This window comes from Schistocerca cancellata, chromosome 12 (genome assembly GCF_023864275.1).
Source record: "Schistocerca cancellata isolate TAMUIC-IGC-003103 chromosome 12, iqSchCanc2.1, whole genome shotgun sequence".
Taxonomy (NCBI): Eukaryota; Metazoa; Arthropoda; class Insecta; order Orthoptera; family Acrididae; genus Schistocerca; species Schistocerca cancellata.
The window spans coordinates 126,410,030-126,429,512 of record NC_064637.1 but is presented as its reverse complement, the minus strand read 5'-3'; the positions used below and the strand labels follow the sequence as shown (position 1 = coordinate 126,429,512).

The window sequence follows — 19,483 nt, the reverse complement described above, 5'->3', positions numbered from 1 at the left end:
AATCACAAAAATTAATCTGTGCTCATACAGTTCGCGTCAGCTGTCGCCAATATAAAATCAACTTTAGTGGGAATGAAGTACGTATGGATATGGCAGTCATATGCGGTATTTAACTCATCACAAATTTTTGGAAGGCCAATGTGTGCCTATAACTATATATCTTAAGAGAATGGTGAATGCAAGGAGCTTACGTGTTGTACGAAAATTGCAATTTAAGATCCTTGGAGGAGGTACATTTGGAAAACAAAGGAACTATGCATTAAACGTACGTGGCAGTTTCAAGAGATTCTGACACAAACGTCCATTTTATTCGTTAGTGTTACTGCCCTCAGAAATTTAAGCCTCTGAAAAAACTTTTTTAGCTATTACAAGGGTGTTTCACAATTCGTATTACACATTTCCAGAGGCTGTGGAGGAGACTTGGTAGGTAAAGTTTTACACAGGAACCCATGTCCGGAAACGTCATCCAATGACGTTACAGAGTGTCAAAGTTATAGACTCAGGCGCCTGTAAATGTATGCATATACAGTGTGATTCCTTGATGTCGTTACACACTTTCTAGAACAATGGAAAAGGATAAATGCATCTCTTTTAGGTAAGGGCCACTGTACTGGAAACGAAAATTATAAGCGAAAACCGTTCTGATACATATGACAATGGAGTACATGTGCTGGCATTGCTGTTGTTAAGATTGTGTGACGCAGAGGTGATAGCAGGGACCAAAACAATGAAAGAAAAGTGCTGTAAACACGGGCTCTAAAGTTCCGAGAAGTTTTCGCTACTATGAACCAGATCTGCTCTATTGAATAAGGTATGCATTTTAAAGCCCATGTTTACTGAACATTTCTTATTTTCGTCCATACTATCGATATAACGAAGAATGACTGTTAGTCATGCACACGCACGGTGCGTGTAGTATCAATCAGCGTGTTGTCAGTGTGTAGAATACCGGCTTGTTATAATTACTTTCGCTATTTCACGCGTTATAACACGGAAACTACACTACTGTCCATTAAAATTGCTACACCACAAAGATGACGGGCTACAGATGCGAAATGTAACCGACAGGAAGATGATGCTGTGATATGCAAATGATTAGCTTTTCTGAGCATTCGCACAAGGTTGGCACCGGTGGCGACACCTACAACGTGCTGACATGAGGCACGTTTCCTACAGATTTCTCATACACAAACAACAGTTGACCGGCGTTGCCTGGTGAAACGTTGTTGTGATGTCTCGTGGAAGGAGGAAAAATGCGCACCATCACGTTTCCGACTTTGACAAAGGTCGGATTGTAGGCTATCGCGATTGCGGTGTATCGTATCGCGACATTGCTGCTCGCGTTGGTCGAGATCCAATGACTGTTAGCAGAATATGGAATCGGTGGGTTCAGGAGAGTAATACTGAAAGCCGTGCTGGATCCCAACGGCTTCGTATCACTAGCAGTCGAAATGACAGGCATCTTATCCACATGGCTGTAACGGATAGTGCAGCAACGTCTCGATCCCTGAGTCAACAGATGGGGACGTTTGCAAGACAACAACCATCTGCACGAACAGTTCGACGACGTTTGCAGCAGCATGGACTATCAGCTCGGAGACCGTGGCTGCGGTTACCCTTGACGCTGCATCACAGACAGGAGCGCCTGCGATAGTGTACTCGACGACGAACCTGGGTGCACGAATGGCAAAACGTCATTTTGTCGGATGAATCCAGGTTCTGTTTACAGCATCATGATGGTCGCATCCATGCTTTGACGACATCGCTGTGAACGCCCATTGGAAGCGTGTATTCGTCATCGCCATACTGTCGTGTCACCCGTCGTGATGGTATGGGGTGCCATTGTTTACACGTCTCGGTCAGCTCTTTTTCGCATTGACGGCACAGTGGACGTTTGATTTCAGGTGTGTTATGACCCGTGGCTCTACCCATTATTCGATCATTGCAAAACCCTACGTTTCAGCAGGATAATGCACGACCGCATGTTACAGGTCCTGTACGGGCCTCCCTGGAAACAGAAAATGCTCTACTGCTGCCCTGGCCAGCACATTCTCCAGATTTGTCACCAATTGAAAACGTCTGGTAAATGGTGGCCGAGCAACTGGCTCGTCACAATACGCCACACTCCTGATGAACTGTGGTATCGTGTTGAAGCTGCATGGGCAGCTGGACCTGTACGCGCCATCCAAGCTATTATTACGGCCAGAGGCGGTTGTTCTGGGTACTGATTTCTCAGGATCTATGCTCCCAAAGTGCGTGAAAATGTAATCCTATGTCAGTTCTAGTATAATATATTTGTCCAGTGAATACCCGTTTATCATCTGCATTTCTTCTTGGTGTAGCAATTTTAATGGCCAGTAGTGTATTACCGTACGAGTACCAAACTTGGTAGCATTAATGTCCAGAGTATGGGGTGCACGATTTCCATCCGTCACAGTTCCACCGTCCAGGTCCAACTACGGCCAACAGGTGCCGTGGTCAGTCATCGTGATTCATAGTCCCACACACCTGACCAGTCGCACTGCACTCTAGGTGACGTGTCAACATCAGCTTGGACGAGAGGAGCAGGGCATTATTTGTGAAGCTCTGTTATGAAAACGTCAGTAATGCTGCAGCTGCACTTAGAGAATATCGCCGGTTGAAAGGATTACAGAAGAGTCCTCTTTCTCCAGCTGCTGTGCGGAGCACGATGAAGAAGTTGGAATCGACTGCAGAACTGGGCGTCGCTCCGGGAAGAGACCGACGACCGTTTGCAAAAAAATGGTTCAAATGGTTCTGAGCAGTATGGGACTTAACATCTGAGGTCATCAGTCCCCTAAAACTTAGCACTACTTAAACCTAACTAACCAAAGGACATGAAACACATCCATACCCGAGACAGGATTCTAACCTGCAACCGTAGCAGACTCGCGGTTCCGGACTGAAGCGCCTAGAACCGCTTGGCCACCGCGGCCGGCGACCGTTTGCACCACAAGTGGTTGATGATGTCGCTGTTGCTGTGGCAGACAACGCTGCGCGTAATTCCCGACTTCAGGCAGTGCGCGTGCTGTGTCACTACAGCTGAACATCCCGTGGTCCACTGTACGAAAGGTGCCTCGAAACATTCTCAAACGGTATCCGAACAAGATCCATATCGGTCAGCAGCTTGCACCACAGGACGAACAACGACGTGTTGACTTCGATCTCCACTTTCTGCAAGGACTGAAGTTGATGGGGCCTGGCCCTGGAGCATGCTGTGGACAGACGAAGCTCATTTTTCCCTGGTGGGTGAGGTGAACACACAGAATAGCCGAGTGTGGGGATCTTCACCTCCAGTTACTGTGCATGAAGTTCCTCTGTACGGCGAACGTGTCACCGTATGGTGTGGCTACGTTCATCATTGGCCAATTCTTTTTTGAACAGACTGACGCTCAAGGACCAAACATGTACAGTGTGACTGGCCAGCGTTAGTGGGATATGCTTCGCCAGCATGTCATACCCGCCCTACAAGAGAGAGACGCATTGAATTCAACAGTTTTCATGTAAGATGGGGCCCTACTGCATATCGTTTGTGAAATTCACCTGCTTCTCCGAAACACATTAGGAAACGATCGAATTACCAGCCGATCCTTTCCAAATGCTTGGCTGGCACGATCACCTGATCCCACTCCCTGTGATTTCTGGTTGTGGAGCCACCTGAAGGACAGGGTTTACCAAGGAAACATTCACATACGTGCTGATCTGAAGCGCAGCATATCGAGAGAGGTAGCCAGTCTACCTACGAACATACTTCGTTCTGCCGTGCAGATTGCAATCCTGCCCTTCTGGAGACTGACGGGCGCAATATTGAATCTCTTTTGTAGCAGTAATGGTACTGGTATGTAATGGTATGATGTACCGTAGCAGCACATTAAAAGTGTTTCAAATGGCTCTGTGCACTATGGGACTTAACATCTGAGGTCATCAGTCCCGTAGAACTTTTGACAATGTTACATTTCTTACGCTGCTGATTTCTATTGTTACTTGCTCAAAAGAAGATACTATTTCGCAAGATTTTTCAATGACTGACCATACGTCAGTGAACAGTTTTGTTTATGAATCCACATGGAGGATGGCGAAGGTGCTTTCCAAAGGCTCTTTGATTTTCAAAAGCCTGTCAAACATTTCATACCTGGAATTCCATCTCGTAGGACAATCATGTTTCCTTGTTGAAGTAGGGAAGCCCATTTGCTTCTGAATGTTGTGTAGTTTCTCAAGTGCTTGAGGACTTCTTTTGAAAAATTGCACTATCGACTTCACTTTTGCCCTTCTGTCTGTAGCTGGTTCGAGGCTCGCTTGCACAATTAAATCAGTGTATGTGAAAAACAGGGTACATGCCACGATTTGCACATCATCACAGCCTTCACCATATTAGGTGCATGATCTGTAGTGCAAGTTACAATTTTATTGGTAATACCTAAAGTTCAAGTTACGTTTTATAATTCAGCTGTATGCCTGTCATGGAATTTTAAACTAGATGAGAAGTATGACTTCAAATTGCAGTTTGCATCACTGAGGTGAGCATAATTCTCATTTTTCATAGATGTCCATCCATCGGTCGTAATGCAGATCTAGGATGCAGCTTGCACTGCAGATCTTAGTCGCATTAGTGTCTTGTCGAACACTTGAGAGAGTCAATTGTTGGAGAGCGTTTTTCTACTGGGAGGTACATAGTATTCTTTTAATAAATAAGTCATTTTTCTAAACTCTACACTCTCAGCTACATTAAACGGAAGATATTCTTTAACAAGTCTTAAAATCTGTTCGACTATTTTCTCTCGTTTGGATGTAGGTACTGGTCTTGATGCAAATCCAGTAATCTTTGAAACTTCCTGGCAGATTAAAACTGTGTGCCAGAACGAGACTCGAACTCGGGACTTTGCCTTTCGCGGGCTAGTGCTCTACCACCTGAGCTAACCATGCTGCCCTCACAGCTTTTCTTCTGCCAGTATCTCGTCTGCTACTCTCCAAGCATTACAGAAGCTCTCCTTCGCAGGAGTAAATAAACGATGTCATGTCGTATAACATGACTCATGTCATCCGACATGGCATTCGTCATGTCGTGCAATATAACACAACGTGTCATTAAAATGTAGGATGCATGCATCTCTAGATTGGGATACTTGCGTTGTAGATGCATCACACTCTCTAGAAGCGCATATGTTTGTGTCTATTTGTTCTTACAGTTCTCAGCATTCATGTGGCAGCCGGTGGAAACAAATCCACGTCTTCGGTCCCGGGATCGAATACCGCCGCTGCTTAAAGTTTGATAAATAATCAGCATTGACGGCCGAAGACTTCCGGTATAAAAAGTCACCCTCATTCCGCCAACGGCCTTGTCAAAGAGGGCGGAAGAGCGGACAGAGATTCAGGCCACTCTCTTGTCCTAGGTGGGTAATTGCCCCTAAAGGCGGAAGAATCAGCAATGATCAACGGCATGAGGATGCAGAAGGCAATGGAAACCACTGCATTACAGATACGTAACGTGTATCCACAGGACATGTGTCCTGTAATTGAAGAAGTGTCATGATGATTGGCAACAGACTCCGGAATAGTCCCCCATTCGGACCTCCAGGAGGGGACTGCCAAGGGGGAGGTTACCATGAGAAAAGAATTGAATAATCAACGGAAGGATAACGTCCTACTAGTCGGGGCGTGGAATGTCAGAAGCTTGAACAGGGTTGGGAAACTAGAACATCTGGAAGGGGAAATGCAAAGGCTCAATCTAGATATAGTAGGGGTCAGTGAAGTGAAGTGAAAAGAAGACAAGGATTTCTGGTCAGATGAGTATAGGGTAATATCAACAGCAGCAGAAAATGGTGTAACAGGAGTAGGATTCTTTATGAATCGGGCAGAGAGTGTGTTACTGTGAACAGTTCAGTGACAGCGTTGTTCTTACCAGAATAGACAGCAAACCAACACCGACAACGATAGTTCAGGTATACAGTCAGACGTCGCAAGCTGAAGATGCAGAGATAGAGAAAGTGTATGAGGATACTGAAAAAGTAATACAGTATGTAAAGGGATATGAAAATCTAATAGTCATGGGGGACCTGAATGCAGTTGTAGGGGAAGGAGTAGAAGAAAAGGTTACAGAAGAATATGGCCTTGGGACAAGAAATGAGAGAGGAGAAAGACTAATTGAGTTCTGCAACAAGTTTCAGCTAGTAATAGCGAATACCCTGTTCCAGAATCACAAGAGGAGGAGTTATACTTGGAAAAGGCCGGGAGATACGGGAAGATTTCAGTTATATTACATCATGGTGAGACAGAGATTCCGAAATCAGATACTGGATTGTAAACCGTAGCCAGGAGCAGATATACTCATATCACAATGTAGTAGTGATGAAAAATAGGCTGAAGTTTAGGACATTAGTCGGGAAGAACCAATACGCAAAGAAGTCGGATACGGAAGTACTGAGGAATGATGAGATACACTTAAATTTCACTAAGGCTATAGATATAGCAATAAGGAATACCTCAGTAGGCAGTACAGTTGAAGAGGAATGGACATCTCTAAAAAGGGTCATCACAGAAGTTGGAAAGGAAAGCATAGGTAACTGCGATGAAATATAGATAACAGAAGAAATACTTCAGTTAATTGATGAAAGGAGGAAGTACAAAAATGTTCCGGGAAACTCAGGAATACAGAAATACAAGTTGCTGAGGAATGAAATAAATAGGAAGTGCAGGGAAGGTAAACCGAAATGGCTGCAGGAAAAATGTGATCGAAAAAGAAATGTCGGAAGGACAGACTCAGCATACAGGAGAGTCAAAACAACGTTCGGTGATATTAAAAGCAATGGTGATAACATTAAAAGTGCAACAGGATTACTTGTTGCCATTTGGCAACATGTGTTTAGACATAACACACTCTCCAGTTACCAAAACTTTTACAACAGCAAATGAAACAGGAAAATTAAGTAACAAATACATTTTATCGAACAAAGATTATATAAGATATCTGATTTTGAACTTAAATTTCGTATTACTGATCTCAGTGGCATTTACAGCAGGATAGTTCTGTAAAGTAAACCTGAAAACATTAAAATCACAGTACATGATATTTAGTGAAAGTTGCCTTCCTTGTTAAGACACAGCTCCAGGTTACATTTTTTGCGTTTAATAATGGTATAGCCTTTGCAATTTTCATTTTTGCAACTCCATTTTTTATCTTAATAAACATGCTAGTGTCCGACCTGATCGAATCTGACATTTTTAGTTGGATGGTGTGGAGCTGTCTTCTTCTTCTTTGCTGGTGGTTTCTCTATAAAACTTGGCCATCTTCTCTTTGGTGTAGAAGTGAAACCAATTTTGAGCAAAGTTTCAGTCAGTTCATTCCCAAAATTTGCTAATCGAAGCTCCTTAGCTTGAGACACTGGGTTGCCGACGCTGTTAACTCTGCGGTACAAAATCCAGCTGTTGATTGTGGCTACATCAACAAGATGGTAAAATATTCGAAAGTACTACTTCTTACTCCGCATTATGATTCTGTATCTGCCAATCAAACTGTCTAGAAGTTCGACTCGCCCCTCTGTTTGTTACAGATCTGCAAAATGTTTGGACAGATACAAAAAGATGTTCCTTCCTACTTCTATCATATGTCTTTACTTTGCTTACAGGGTCACGTCCTACAAACGTGGATAACAACATGACTGTCTTGTTGTCCTTCCAGAGTACATCTGAGATATCTGTTCCTTCATAATTTCCAATAAACTCAAGTATTTTTACCCCTTTCCTCGTTACTCAGGGACTTGTCGTCTGGGAGTTTCTTATTGTGAACTCTATTTCTTCTAACAGTTCCTAGAGATAAAATGACTCTTCCCTTCAAATAATGCATTAGCGGTATTGATGTGTAATAATTATCAAAGTAAATTTTGTCATTTACATTCTCTGGTACATTCCGGCAAGATCTAAAAACCACATTGCTGCTGGCACCAAGCTCCAGCTCTGCATCATTCTTGTCCCATTCGTATTCATGTCCGGTATACATCTCCTTTTTGTAAGCATGCCCAGATACACCACACAGTAAAAACTGTTTACAGCCATATTTATGCCGTTTATCTGGCATTTAAATTTTGAGATGGTGCCTAGCTTTGGTAGCACACATCTGTTTATCTGCAGTTAATGACTCCTCCATGAACTGAACTAAATTTTTATCCAGGTGCGTAAAAATAGGCCTTATCTTTCTGAGCTTGTCTTCTCCATTAGTATTTGCTAAATTGTCTTGAAAGGGTAACAAGCGACTCACTTGCTCAAATTTATTGACAGCAATATTGTCCTGTACGACTGATGGGCCCACAACGTTATTCCAACACATCCTCACATTCTTCAGTGTTACAACAGCAGCGAGGATACAGACACCTAAAAACTTTTGAATATCTACTACAGTGACATTGCTGGGCTTAGACAAATTCATCTGCGTACTATAAAGCGTAGATTCGCGTGAAATTAACTCCAAAATATTTTCATTGAAAAAAAAACATTTAAAGAAAGAGCAGGTGGCTCCAGTAAATAAGAAGGGTAAAAGAACGGAAATGCGAACCATTAACGGAATACACTTGTACAGAAACTGGTTCAATGATGGACTTATTAATGAAATTACAACTGCAGAAATTACTGTTTTCGAATAATTTTGCACGACGCATACGATTTAACGATATTCTGTACGGTGAAATTGAAAGAAAAGAACACCGACAAGGTTTGAAACCATAACTCCAGCTTGGTAAGCATGAGCCTTCATAGCCCCTGTGCTTAGCTCTCTCGCTTGAAACGTATGAAACTTCATGGGTATCGGTGGTCGCATAAAACTTCAACAGGGATTTTCTCTGAAACTACGGGCCGCTGCATGAAAATCCACTAGCCAGGTAACCATCACACATGTCTATACAACACAACTAGGACTCAACAACATCAGTAATTAACAGGTTTGGCGTTACCATAAAGGGAACAGACAGAAAAATATCCGAAAAATAGCTGCTTCATTCGCTACGTGATTGCTTAAAAACCTGAGTTTGTAGCAGAAACACTGATCAAGCTGCGGCGGCAGATTTTCCAACAACGACATAAGGCATCTGAGAGGAAGACACCACTTCCTCCATTATGCGTCTCGTATAAAGCGACGCCGACACTTTTTTCAACACCCTGTAAGATGTGACGAGCCAGTTGCTCGGCCACCATTCACCAGACGTTTTCAATTGGTGAGAGATCTGGAGAATGTGCTGGCCAGGACAGCAGTCGAACATTTTCTGTATCCAGAAAGGCCCGAAGAGGACCTGCAACATGCGGTCGTGCATTATCCTGCTGAAATGTAGGGTTTCGCAGGGATCGAACGAAGGGTAGAGCCACGGGTCGTAACACCTCTGAAATGCAACGTCCACTGTTCAAAGTGCTGTCAATGCGAACAAGAAACATGTAACCAATGGCATGCCATACCATCACGCCGGATGATACGCCAGTATTGCGAAGACGAATACACGCTTCCAATGTGCGTTCACCGCGATGTCGCCATTCACGGATGCGACCGACGTGATGGTGTAAACAGAACCTGGATTCATCCGAAAAAATGACGTTTTGCCATTCGTGCACCCAGGTTCGTCGTTGAGTACACCATCGCAGGCGCTCCTGTCTGTGATGCAGGGTCAAGGGTAACCGCAGCCATGGTCCTCGAGCTTATAGTCCGTGCTGCTGCAAACGTCGTCGAACTGGTCGTGCAGATGGTTGTTGTGTTGCAAACATCCCCACCTGTTGACTCAAGGATAGAAACGTGGCTGCACGATCCGTTACAGCCATGTGGATAAGATGCCTGTCATCTCGACTGCTAGTGATACGAGGCCGTTGGAATCCAGCAGGGCGTTCCGTATTACCCTCCTGAACCCACAGATTCCGTATTCTGCTAACAGTCATGAATCTCGACCAACGCGAGCAGCAATGTCGCGATAAGATAAACCGTGTAGTGGTTAATAAAAAAAGAAAAACAGAGAAGAAAAAAAGGAAGAAAGGTTGAAAATGTGGGAAGAAATGGTGAATAAAAAAGGGGTTTTAAAATCGTAAATGACCGTGAAAAAAGGAAAGAATGAACTGCAAATCGGACTTCGTATTACAGAAAAGCTATCGGACTTCGTTATTAGGAAAAGCTATTGTTGGGGTGGTCCTTGTGGCGTTTTTGAGCAAAAGTTAAACCAATTTCCACTACAAAAATTTTTGAAAAAGAACAGAGAATAACAAAATGTAACTGACAGGGGGAAATGGCGTAGCTTATAGTTCATTCTTTACCAGGTTAACATGTCTTCTTTCGGGCGGCGTCCAGGTCTTCAAAAATCTCCTTGATTTCTGCGTGAAAAGTCTGCTCCGAAATCTTGCAATAGTCCAGGAATCACTAATTTATACCAATTAAAATCATCTTGATACTGTATGCAATTTAATTTACTTTGCTACTTCCATCCTCCAAATTTCGTAACAACTTCCACAATATGTCTACACATTAAAATCAGATCAGGACTAGCTAATAAGTTTTTTTTAACGTCTTCATCAGATCACGTCTGCCTTAAGCTTCTGCTATCAAGAGACAATCGAAAACGGAAAGAAAACAAAAAAAGTTACAATTTTGGTATTTTCTCTGCCGTCGAGCGCTCATACCGCTGCAACGGGATATTTTTATCTGAGGGAACGAGTGTAGCGCGGCGAAATTCAAAGGCCCGCTACAACCGCAATCGCGATAGGCTACAATCCGACCTTATCCATGTCGGAAACGTGATGGTACGCATTTCTCCTCCTTACACGAGGCATCACAACAACGTTTTATCAGGCAACGCCGGTCAACTGCTGCTTGTGTATGGGAAATCGGTTGGAAACTTTCCTCACGTCAGCACGTTGTAGGTGTCGCCACTGGCGCCAACCTTGTGTGGATACTCTGAAAAGCTGATCATTTGCATATCACAGCATCTTCTTGCTGTCGGTTAAATTTCGCGTCTGTAGCACGTCATCTTCGTGGTGTGGCAATTTTAATGGCCAGTAGTGTATCTTGGCGAACTGTTTCGGAAACAGAGACATCCCTTATCACCTTCTGTACTGCTCACAATATAAATGCTTCTTTCCATATCGAGATTCAGTTTATCAAACGTTCATAGACTCATCAAGAAATAAATTTCTTCTTGTATAAATACGAGGGCAGTTCAATAAGTAATGCAACACATTTTTTTTCTCGGCCAATTTTGGTTGAAAAAACCGGAAATTTCTTGTGGAATATTTTCAAGCATTCCCGCTTCGTCTCGTATAGTTTCATTGACTTCCGACAGGTGGCAGCGCTGTACGGAGCTGTTAAAATGGCGTCTGTAACGGATGTGCGTTGCAAACAACGGGCAGTGATCGAGTTTCTTTTGGCGGAAAACCAGGGCATCTCAGATATTCATAGGCGCTTGCAGAATGTCTACGGTGATCTGGCAGTGGACAAAAGCACGGTGAGTCGTTGGGCAAAGCGTGTGTCATCATCGCCGCAAGGTCAAGCAAGACTGTCTGATCTCCCGCGTGCGGGCCGGCCGTGCACAGCTGTGACTTCTGCAATGGCGGAGCGTGCGAACACACTCGTTCGAGATGATCGACGGATCACCATCAAACAACTCAGTGCTCAACTTGACATCTCTGTTGGTAGTGCTGTCACAATTGTTCACCAGTTGGGATATTCAAAGTTTTGTTCATGCTGGGTCCCTCGTCTAACCGAACACCATAAAGAGCAAAGGAGAACCATCTGTGCGGAATTGCTTGCTCGTCATGTGGCTGAGGGTGACAATTTCTTGTCAAAGATTGTTACAGGCGATGAAACATGGGTTCATCACTTCGAACCTGAAACAAAACTGCAATCAATGGAGTGGCGCCACATCCACTCCCCTACCAAGAAAAAGTTTAAAGCCATACCCTCAGCCGGTAAAGTCATGGTTACAGTCTTCTGGGACGGTGAAGGGGTTATTCTGTTCGATGTCCTTCCCCATGGTCAAACGATCAACTCTGAAGTGTATTGTGCTACTCTTCAGAAATTGAAGAAACGACTTCAGTGTGTTCGTAGGCACAAAAATCTGAACGAACTTCTCCTTCTTCATGACAACGCAAGACCACACACAAGTCTTCGCACCCGAGAGGAGCTCACAAAACTTCAGTGGACTGTTCTTCCTCATGCACCCTACAGCACCGATCTCCCACCGTCGGATTTCCATATGTTTGGCCCAATGAAGGACGCAATCCGTGGGAGGCACTACGCGGATGATGAAGAAGTTATTGATGCAGTACGACGTTGGCTCCGACATCGACCAGTGGAATGGTACCGTGCAGGCATACAGGCCCTCATTTCAAGGTGGCGTAAGGCCGTAGCATTGAATGGAGATTACGTTGAAAAATAGTGTTGTGTAGCTAAAAGATTGGGGAATAACCTGGTGTATTTCAATGCTGAGTAAAACAACCCCTGTTTCAAAAAAAAATGTGTTGCATTACTTATTGAACTGCCCTCGTACAATATATGCAAAACTCAACGAAGAAGGTTAACGGCTTACATCTTCCCGGTGTACGAGTATTAAGAAAAGCTGAAGTCAATGTGGTTGAGACGTCTAGTCCACCATTCAGTTTCTTAAGGGATGAGGTCACAACACTCGGCAATGAGAAAACCAACAAATGATCATGGTGAGGACTAAGGAGTAATTTAACATTACGAAACTGGTGCACGAAAAAATTGTTTCTTAAACAATAACAGAATAACGGAAAACAATTGTAATACAGTAACACATACGCAATCATAACACATTTATTACATGCATTCAGGGAACATGTATTGGAGCTCACTAAGTCTACTTCGTAAATAAAAGAAAGCAAAACGTGTTTGGCGTAAAATCAAACAGCCTTTAATCTGGTTTCATAGATGAACCACATCTTCAGCGAGATGGTAATAATAATCTAAAAGCAAATGTCCGGATTGATAGACTACTCATTGCCGAGCCCATATCGCTACGAATAGAAACTTAAAATTTGGCGTCGTTTAAGTACGGATTTTTCGAAATTCCCCGGCTAAGATTAAACTTTTTTTTGAAAATGTGTCACTATTAAGGCAATTTTAAAGCTAGACCTACGAAAATTAATATTTGATTTATTCTTCACAAAGTGTCCGCAGCTCGTGGTCGTGCGGTAGCGTTCTCGCTTCCCACACTCGGGTTCGATTCACGGCGGGGTCAGGGATTTTCTCTGCCTCGTGATGACTGGCTGTTGTGTGATGTCCTCAGGTTAGTTAGGTTTAAGTAGTTCTAAGTTCTAGGGGACTGATGACCATAGATGTTAAGTCCCATAGTGCTCAGAGCCATTTGAACCATTTTGAATTTTTGAACAAATAAAGAAATACGTGTTTCAGCGTTTTCGGAAATTTAACTCCTGTGGAAGTGAAATAGTGGGGGAAAGATTTTTTTTGAAAATGAAACCATTATTACAGAACTAACAAACTAATTGTGAAACTACATCTATGAAAATTGGTGTTCAACGTCCCAGTTCCAATTACAAAACATGTGTTTCAGTGTTTTCGCAAATTCAGTCCCTAAGGCGGTGAAACAGGGATGAAATGTTCAGTCCCTAAGGGGGTGAAACATGGGATGAAATGTTTTATAAAAAAATTCATTATGAACGCATTTTAAAGCTGTCTATGAAAGATTGAAATTGTCTTCTTGGTTATAAATAAAACAATAAGTATGTCACTGTTTTTGGAAATTCAACCAATGCAGGGGTGAAATAGGGGGTGTAAAATTTAAAAGAATATTTTGCTTTTTAAAAAAAATTTAAACAATCTATGAAAACTGGTATTTCACTTCTCTGTTGAATGTGTTAGGGAATGAAAGTTTCCATGGAAATCTCTCCTCAAGAACGCAAAAGGCATGATTAATCAAAACCTTCGGCTCCAGCAACCAGAATAAATTTCTGATCAGAAGTCGTTCGGAAAAGACAACGCTTCTGTAGCCTTACGTAACGTGAAAAGTTTAGATTTACAGTTTGTCAACGACATAAAATTTCGGAATGTGGGGGGGGGGGGTGGATATCCAGATGGGACTGGGCATGCAGAGGATGGGACGGATTAAGGATTTGGAGCTGTGGAGGATGGTAGAGGGGTTCAACCCCATGTCCGGCCAGAGAGGAGTTCGAGGAGGCGGAGGCAGTTGTGGGATTTGGATTGGATAGAGCTTAGATGAGGGAGTGTATGCGTGTATTTGAATAAGTAATAAATGACTTGTTGAAATCAGGAGACGATGACTGATAAACAAATTACCAATGGAAAATAACTAGTAGTGGCATGCTACTGAAGCTAAAGGAAATGACTCAATTTGTTGTATCATATATCAATTGCGATCTCACAAGAGTTAATACTATAACGTATCACGTTCACTGCCCCGCCAAATGCCGCATTTGTGGTGTTTACATGGCACTCACTAGAACTGCCTTGCCACGCGATCAGCTGAACTGTTAAGCACCGTTGCTTTAACAGCCAAGTAATTCGCGATAACGTCGCTGTGCGGCGCTAGCTGTACATCCCAGGTACGACGACAAAGTATCAGCGACCTCACATAATGTACGGTAACTGCAGATATTATTTCATAATAAATCATTGAAGGCCTTAATAGGTAAGTGTTTCAGTTTCCTCGGGAATGTGTTAAGTTATTATCGACCATAAAAATTAATCTGTGCTCATACAATTGGCGTCAGCTGTCGCCAATATAAAATCAACTTCAGTCAGAAACAAGTACATATGGATATGGCAGTCATATGCGGTATTTAACTCATCACAAATTTTTGGAAGGCCAATGTGTGCCTATAACTATGTTTCAAACGAGAATGGTGGGAGTAAGGAGCTCACATATGGATATGGCAGTCATATGCGGTATTTAACTCATCACAAATTTTTGGAAGGCCAATGTGTGCCTATAACTATGTTTCAAACGAGAATGGTGGGAGTAAGGAGCTCACGTGTTGTACAAAAATGGCAATTTAAGATCCGTGGCGGAAGTACGTTTGGAAAACTAGGGAACTATGCATTAAAGTATGTGGCAGTTTCAAGAGATTTAAATGAAGACTTTCTGACACATACGTCCATTTTATTCATTAGCGTTACTGCCCTCAGAAATTTAAGCCCCTGAAAAAACTTTTTTAGCTATTACAGGGGTGTTTCACAATTCGTATTACACATTTCCAGAGGCTGTGGAGGAGACTTGGTAGGTAAAGTTTTACACAGGAACCCATGTCCGGAAACGTCATCCAATGACGTTACAGAGTGTCAAAGTTATAGACTCAGGCGCCTGTAAATGTAAGGGAACTATGCATTAAAGTATGTGGCAGTTTCAAGAGATTTAAATCAAAACTTTCTGACACATACGTCCATTTTATTCATTAGCGTTACTGCCCTCAGAAATTTAAGCCCCTGAAAAAACTTTTTTAGCTATTACAGGGGTGTTTCACAATTCGTATTACACATTTCCAGAGGCTGTGGAGGAGACTTGGTAGGTAAAGTTTTACACAGGAACCCATGTCCGGAAACGTCATCCAATGACGTTACAGAGTGTCAAAGTTATAGACTCAGGCGCCTGTAAATGTAAGGGAACTATGCATTAAAGTATGTGGCAGTTTCAAGAGATTTAAATCAAAACTTTCTGACACATACGTCCATTTTATTCATTAGCGTTACTGCCCTCAGAAATTTAAGCCCCTGAAAAAACTTTTTTAGCTATTACAGGGGTGTTTCACAATTCGTATTACACATTTCCAGAGGCTGTGGAGGAGACTTGGTAGGTAATGTTTTACACAGGAACCCATGTCCGGAAACGTCATCCAATGACGTTACAGAGTCTCAAAGTTATAGACTCAGGCGCCTGTAAATGTAAGGGAACTATGCATTAAAGTATGTGGCAGTTTCAAGAGATTTAAATCAAAACTTTCTGACACATACGTCCATTTTATTCATTAGCGTTACTGCCCTCAGAAATTTAAGCCCCTGAAAAAACTTTTTTAGCTATTACAGGGGTGTTTCACAATTCGTATTACACATTTCCAGAGGCTGTGGAGGAGACTTGGTAGGTAAAGTTTTACACAGGAACCCATGTCCGGAAACGTCATCCAATGACGTTACAGAGTGTCAAAGTTATAGACTCAGGCGCCTGTAAATGTAAGGGAACTATGCATTAAAGTATGTGGCAGTTTCAAGAGATTTAAATCAAAACTTTCTGACACATACGTCCATTTTATTCATTAGCGTTACTGCCCTCAGAAATTTAAGCCCCTGAAAAAACTTTTTTAGCTATTACAGGGGTGTTTCACAATTCGTATTACACATTTCCAGAGGCTGTGGAGGAGACTTGGTAGGTAAAGTTTTACACAGGAACCCATGTCCGGAAACGTCATCCAATGACGTTACAGAGTGTCAAAGTTATAGACTCAGGCGCCTGTAAATGTAAGGGAACTATGCATTAAAGTATGTGGCAGTTTCAAGAGATTTAAATCAAAACTTTCTGACACATACGTCCATTTTATTCATTAGCGTTACTGCCCTCAGAAATTTAAGCCCCTGAAAAAACTTTTTTAGCTATTACAGGGGTGTTTCACAATTCGTATTACACATTTCCAGAGGCTGTGGAGGAGACTTGGTAGGTAATGTTTTACACAGGAACCCATGTCCGGAAACGTCATCCAATGACGTTACAGAGTCTCAAAGTTATAGACTCAGGCGCCTGTAAATGTAAGGGAACTATGCATTAAAGTATGTGGCAGTTTCAAGAGATTTAAATCAAAACTTTCTGACACATACGTCCATTTTATTCATTAGCGTTACTGCCCTCAGAAATTTAAGCCCCTGAAAAAACTTTTTTAGCTATTACAGGGGTGTTTCACAATTCGTATTACACATTTCCAGAGGCTGTGGAGGAGACTTGGTAGGTAAAGTTTTACACAGGAACCCATGTCCGGAAACGTCATCCAATGACGTTACAGAGTGTCAAAGTTATAGACTCAGGCGCCTGTAAATGTAAGGGAACTATGCATTAAAGTATGTGGCAGTTTCAAGAGATTTAAATCAAAACTTTCTGACACATACGTCCATTTTATTCATTAGCGTTACTGCCCTCAGAAATTTAAGCCCCTGAAAAAACTTTTTTAGCTATTACAGGGGTGTTTCACAATTCGTATTACACATTTCCAGAGGCTGTGGAGGAGACTTGGTAGGTAAAGTTTTACACAGGAACCCATGTCCGGAAACGTCATCCAATGACGTTACAGAGTGTCAAAGTTATAGACTCAGGCGCCTGTAAATGTAAGGGAACTATGCATTAAAGTATGTGGCAGTTTCAAGAGATTTAAATCAAAACTTTCTGACACATACGTCCATTTTATTCATTAGCGTTACTGCCCTCAGAAATTTAAGCCCCTGAAAAAACTTTTTTAGCTATTACAGGGGTGAAACTTCCTGGCAGATTAAAACTGTGTGCCCGGCCGAGACTCGAACTCGGGACCTTTGCCTTTCGCGGGCAAGCGCTCTACCAACTGAGCTACCGAAGCACGACTCACGCCCGGTACTCACAGCTTTACTTCTGCCAGTATCTCGTCTCCTACCTTCCAAACTTTACAGAAGCTCTCCTGCGAACCTTGCAGAACTAGCACTCCTGAAAGAAAGGATATAGCGGAGACATGGCTTAGCCACAGCCTGGGGGATATTTCCAGAATGAGATTTTCACTCTGCAGCGGAGTGTGCGCTGATATGAAACTTCCTGGCAGATTAAAACTGTGTGCCCGGCCGAGACTCGAACTCGGGACCTTTGCCTTTCGCGGGCAAGCGCTCTACCAACTGAGCTACCGAAGCACGACTCACGCCCGGTACTCACAGCTTTACTTCTGCCAGTATCTCGTCTCCTACCTTCCAAACTTTACAGAAGCTCTCCTGCGAACCTTGCAGAACTAGCACTCCTGAAAGAAAGGATATAGCGGAGACATGGCTTAGCCACAGCCTGGGGGATATTTCCAGAATGAGATTTTCACTCTGCAGCGGAGTGTGCGCTGATATGAAACTTCCTGGCAGATTAAAACTGTGTGCCCGGCCGAGACTCGAACTCGGGACCTTTGCCTTTCGCGGGCAAGCGCTCTACCAACTGAGCTACCGAAGCACGACTCACGCCCGGTACTCACAGCTTTACTTCTGCCAGTATCTCGTCTCCTACCTTCCAAACTTTACAGAAGCTCTCCTGCGAACCTTGCAGAACTAGCACTCCTGAAAGAAAGGATATAGCGGAGACATGGCTTAGCCACAGCCTGGGGGATATTTCCAGAATGAGATTTTCACTCTGCAGCGGAGTGTGCGCTGATATGAAACTTCCTGGCAGATTAAAACTGTGTGCCCGGCCGAGACTCGAACTCGGGACCTTTGCCTTTCGCGGGAAAGCGCTCTACCAACTGAGCTACCGAAGCACGACTCACGCCCGGTACTCACAGCTTTACTTCTGCCAGTATCTCGTCTCCTACCTTCCAAACTTTACAGAAGCTCTCCTGCGAACCTTGCAGAACTAGCACTCCTGAAAGAAAGGATATAGCGGAGACATGGCTTAGCCACAGCCTGGGGGATATTTCCAGAATGAGATTTTCACTCTGCAGCGGAGTGTGCGCTGATATGAAACTTCCTGGCAGATTAAAACTGTGTGCCCGGCCGAGACTCGAACTCGGGACCTTTGCCTTTCGCGGGCAAGCGCTCTACCAACTGAGCTACCGAAGCACGACTCACGCCCGGTACTCACAGCTTTACTTCTGCCAGTATCTCGTCTCCTACCTTCCAAACTTTACAGAAGCTCTCCTGCGAACCTTGCAGAACTAGCACTCCTGAAAGAAAGGATATAGCGGAGACATGGCTTAGCCACAGCCTGGGGGATATTTCCAGAATGAGATTTTCACTCTGCAGCGGAGTGTGCGCTGATATGAAACTTCCTGGCAGATTAAAACTGTGTGCCCGGCCGAGACTCGAACTCGGGACCTTTGCATTTCGCGGGCAAGCGCTCTACCAACTGAGCTACCGAAGCACGACTCACGCCCGGTACTCACAGCTTTACTTCTGCCAGTATCTCGTCTCCTACCTTCCAAACTTTACAGAAGCTCTCCTGCGAACCTTGCAGAACTAGCACTCCTGAAAGAAAGGATATAGCGGAGACATGGCTTAGCCACAGCCTGGGGGATATTTCCAGAATGAGATTTTCACTCTGCAGCGAAGTGTGCGCTGATATGAAACTTCCTGGCAGATTAAAACTGTGTGCCCGGCCGAGACTCGAACTCGGGACCTTTGCCTTTCGCGGGCAAGCGCTCTACCAACTGAGCTACCGAAGCACGACTCACGCCCGGTACTCACAGCTTTACTTCTGCCAGTATCTCGTCTCCTACCTTCCAAACTTTACAGAAGCTCTCCTGCGAACCTTGCAGAACT

At 43.5% G+C, this 19,483-nt stretch overlaps 1 protein-coding gene and 6 non-coding genes across 7 annotated transcripts in view; 1 reads left to right on the top strand and 6 right to left on the bottom strand.

The window, feature by feature from the left end:
• The window catches only part of LOC126109515 (synaptic vesicle glycoprotein 2A-like), a 193,538-nt gene that overhangs the window by 85,087 nt on the left and 88,968 nt on the right, over positions 1-19,483 (top strand). The window lies entirely within an intron of this gene.
• Positions 17,507-17,581, bottom strand: Trnas-cga (transfer RNA serine (anticodon CGA)). The gene has a single exon. It is a non-coding gene; the product is annotated as a tRNA-Ser (tRNA).
• On the bottom strand, positions 17,808-17,882 carry Trnas-cga (transfer RNA serine (anticodon CGA)). The gene has a single exon. It is a non-coding gene; the product is annotated as a tRNA-Ser (tRNA).
• Positions 18,109-18,183, bottom strand: Trnas-cga (transfer RNA serine (anticodon CGA)). Its single transcript has one exon. It is a non-coding gene; the product is annotated as a tRNA-Ser (tRNA).
• Trnas-cga (transfer RNA serine (anticodon CGA)) lies at positions 18,711-18,785 on the bottom strand. Its single transcript has one exon. It is a non-coding gene; the product is annotated as a tRNA-Ser (tRNA).
• Trnar-gcg (transfer RNA arginine (anticodon GCG)) lies at positions 19,012-19,086 on the bottom strand. Its single transcript has one exon. It is a non-coding gene; the product is annotated as a tRNA-Arg (tRNA).
• Positions 19,313-19,387, bottom strand: Trnas-cga (transfer RNA serine (anticodon CGA)). The gene has a single exon. It is a non-coding gene; the product is annotated as a tRNA-Ser (tRNA).